General features: G+C 44.4%; 1 protein-coding gene across 1 annotated transcript in view; it reads left to right on the top strand.

The window, feature by feature from the left end:
* Nucleotides 1-450: 450 nt before the first annotated feature.
* The window catches only part of DRP2 (dystrophin related protein 2), a 42280-nt gene continuing 38751 nt past the window's right edge, over nucleotides 451-3979 (top strand). The window contains exon 1 of the mRNA XM_014542613.1: nucleotides 451-762. The gene's annotated coding sequence lies outside the window, so the exon portion shown is untranslated. The remainder of the gene's footprint in view (nucleotides 763-3979) is intronic.

Below are 3979 nucleotides of genomic sequence, written 5' to 3'. Positions count from 1 at the left end.
TGGAGATGCTGCATTTTCTCAAATCATTCAAGGTCCATTTTGTTTCCCTCATGGTTTAGGCTTTTTCTACATGTAGCTCTAAGAGGGGGCAAGAATGTAACTTAGGGTTGACTGGCAGAGCCCTGGGCCCAAGACCGCACCTTGGGTACCGGGGGTTAACTCTAGGACTGGATGTTTTAACCTCCAACATAAACTAACTCCTGGACTGGCTACCAAAGGGCCTTGCCAGCAGCTGGCTCTGAAGTTGGCTTTGGCTCTGAGCTAGATCTGTGGAAGTTGGGGCCCAGGCTCCTCACTCAGCAGCTTGTATTGATCTCCAGGCCTCTTTTGTCTCCTCCTCCTCCTCCTCCTCCACCGTGGAAGCCTCTCCCCCTCTCCCTGGCCGCTTCTCAGCCTCTTCCGCTTTCCTCCTCTGCTTCTAATGAATTGGAATTTCTGAGAGCCGCCAAGGCTCTGGGAGTTTGACAAAACTGTCCTTGCTCTTTCTGCATTTGCCCAGTCAAGGGTATCTTAGCCGGAGGTTGAAGTGATGCTTTTAGTCCCGGTGATATGATTGCATAGCAACACAGAGCAGCTCCGAGAGGGGAGGAGGAGAAGGAGAAGGAGGGCAGGGAGGTGGGAGAGACAGAGGGAGAGTGTGCACACAGCAGCTGTCAGCATCCCTGTCTCAGGGACTTCTTTGCTGATTCACAGAAGCAGTCCAGCCCCGGGCCTCCTAGCTCCCAGTTACCGCCTGCTCCTCAGACCTGACGGACTCAGAAGGTAGGCCACAGAGAAATGATTTTTAAGCCTCACCCTTTTTCTTCTAGCTAAGGGAAAAAGACTGAGGGAGGGGAAGCTCCAGAGGTGTGGTGTGTGTGTGTGTGTGTGTGTGTGTGTGTGTGTGTGTGTATGCGCACGCGCGCACGCAGACAACACACACACACAGACACACACACACACGCCTGCCTGCTGCCTGTGTGTGCCTTTAGGGAAAAACTTGCATTAAAACATACCCACAATGAAGTGGCTACTGCTTGGATTTATAGAGGGGGAAAAGATGCCTAGGAATAGAAACTAAAGCCAATTTGAGCAACTAATGAATTAGAAGAAGGTCCAAGAGGAGGGGGTGTTATTTGTTTGTTTGCTTGTTCTCAGTGACATGCTTTTTGTCCACGGGTGGAAGGACAAAAATCCACGGGTTTGGATTTCCTGGTGGGAGGGAAGGGGTGTGGAAAGCATTGGCTGAAAAGGGAGGAGAGAGGGAACGTGGGAACTTGCAGCAGGTTCCCTGAACAAATGTGTGTCTTGTCCGCAGACAGGACACAGGAGTGCCTCCATGGAGTAAACGGGACTCTGACCTAGGATCCTGGGGTGGAAGGCGCAGCCTCATCTCTGCATTTACTACCTGGCTCAATCTGTCTTCCCTATTGCATTTCCCCCCTTACTCTTCTCTTGGTTTCCTCTCTACCCTCTGTAATCAGGAAGCGCCTCTCTACTCTTGGGAGCACAGCTTGGAGTGCTTTGAAATCAGGGTTACCTTTCCTGAAGTCAAGCACCCATTCCTTTTGTTCTCCTTACCCTTCTCCGGCAGCAGGCCCAATGCCCCAGCCTGGTAAGTTGACTTGAGACTGTGTGGGGAGTTAAAGCTTATCCTGCCTTTAGTAAGCAGGTGAAGCCAGGCTGCCCAGGTGTTGGGTCCAAGCAGGTTGCTGGGCTGGGCTGGGGTGGAGTGAAGTAGAGAAGGAGGGATGGCAGCAGTGACAGCTTCTGCTTCCATTGAGAGCATGGTGTATGCTGTCTGGGAAAGAACATACTTTTCCCTTATGTTTTCTTTCTGATTGTTCAAAAGAACAAAAGTCTTTAATAAGCTCTATATCTAGTTCACCTTAGCTCCTGACTTTTCCAAAGGAATCCTTGTTTCTAGATGAAAGGCCCTTGGGTAAATCACCTTGGGGGCCCTGTGGGGACGTCAAACCTCAGATCTTACCTCTGGGATCTGGGTCGGAGCTGGTTCCAGACAACCTTGGGGCCTTTTAGGAACACCCCTTCCCCCTCCTGGAAAGGCCATGCTGCTAGTGGAAGTGATAAGTGTCCTGACCCTGAAAGAAGACTGAGCCCCTCTTTTCCTGGGTAGGCCAGCCTCCATCCTACAGTCCTGCTTCCTGCAAACTATTGCTGGGGGATTAAGGCACATGGAAAGGGCTCCTCTTCCTATGAGATTTGTTCCCTGAGGCATTCCTCCCTTGTTAAGTGTCTCTGAGCTCTGGGCCAGAGGACCCTTTAGCTCCGCAGTCACCCAAAAGGAGGGGAGCATGGCTTGAAGCAGCAAATTCTCAAAGACCCAAGAGCCAAATACAGAGAACACATCTGGGTTGCAGAACTTTGAACCATAGATACACAGAAGTTTCTCATGTTAAATCTGCCACAATGACAGATAGGGTGGGCTCTCACTAACAAAACCCAAGAGATATCCTTCTAAACTTGCCGTGGACACTCACCCCAAGGGAACCCACTCTGCAGAAATAATAGTATGAAACTGCATTCCTCCTTTACAAAGGATTCTAAACACAAAGCAGCAACTAAAATAGCAAGCGAGATAAATCCTCTGAAGACAGCATTTATCAAACCGATAATCCACAGATCATGGTTCTGAGCAAATGTTAATAGATTCCGTTTTAAAATAAGGAGTGGTGGTGGTGGTGGTGGGTGCATTCTGTGGTCCAATACTTTTTTGAAATGCTTTAAAACAGAATTCTCTTGGAAACTCACAATGCATATAAGGATATTAAAGGTTCTGAGGACTTGGACATGGACAATAGTGGGGGCAGGGGTGGAGATGGAAGAGGGCATAGAGTTGATAAATGGTGATGGAAAAAATAAAATAAAATAAATAAAAATGGTTCCTAAGGGGTCAATGATAAAAAGAAAAAAGGCTGAGGAAGACTGCTCTAGTTGCAATTTAAGGTAACTATTTGTAACTTCTCAGGCTGACATAGCTGCAAAGTTGTCAATAATGTTTTAGTACCACAATTATTATTATTATTATTGGGTTGTTGTTTTACATTCTTTATGTGGTGCCTATTCTACTAGGTTGGCCTTTACTGTTTAGCTGTGATAACAGTAGTTCAAATTATCTTTCTATAAATTTGTGTAATTGTGGATTGATTTCAGAAATCTCAATTTGTTACTTAAATATCTATAACTTAATTTAAAGCTCATTTTAAAACAAAAGATAACAAAGCATGTAATATTGTACATATGAAAAAATAAATAAAGGTTCTGAGGACTGCTATAAATAAATCTGCTTAATTTTGTTTAACCCAGTATAGAGAAGGCCCTCAGGTAAATTGCCTTTTAAAGGGCCCTGATTTGCAGCACTTAATCCCAAACTGATTTGACCAGGGAACACTTTTCTACATGGAAAACACTTTAACATCTTCCAGACACAGTTTTGGGAATTGCTACTCAAAAAAATAAAATAAAATAAAAAATAAATAAAAAGCTGGAAGAAATTGTCACATGAAGGAAAAAAAACCCTGGTAAGATAATCTAGTCCAACACTGCATTTTTAAATGTGAAAAAGATTAAGAGGTTAATCAAATTGTTCTCTTTCCCAAAGCCGATGAGTATCTGAGAGAGTGAATCCTTATCTCCTGATTGTCAGTCCACTGTGCCCAACTGCAGCTTCTCTTGCAGGTTCCCTCCCATGAAACTAGTCCCAGGAAAATGAGTCAGGTTTAAGGAATAATACCATCATTTTGAAAACAGCATTTATATCTTATACTAGTACATTTCTTTTAATATTTTGTTATTTTCGAAAACTATGAATTTTCCTTTCAGCATGGGATTTGTTGCATCTTTTAAATAATGTATTATGAAAATGTTTATACATTCAAAGAGGTATCCTATCTAATAATAGACAAACATGGTAATTGACCATACCTTCACTACACCTCCCATTGGCTAATCAGCACAATATGCAAATTAACCACCAACA

The sequence above is a fragment of the Myotis brandtii genome, unplaced genomic scaffold (genome assembly GCF_000412655.1).
Source record: "Myotis brandtii unplaced genomic scaffold, ASM41265v1 scaffold305, whole genome shotgun sequence".
Lineage (NCBI taxonomy): Eukaryota > Metazoa > Chordata > Mammalia > Chiroptera > Vespertilionidae > Myotis > Myotis brandtii.
Note: the sequence above shows the minus strand (reverse complement) of the source record. Positions and strands in the feature narration are given on the sequence as shown.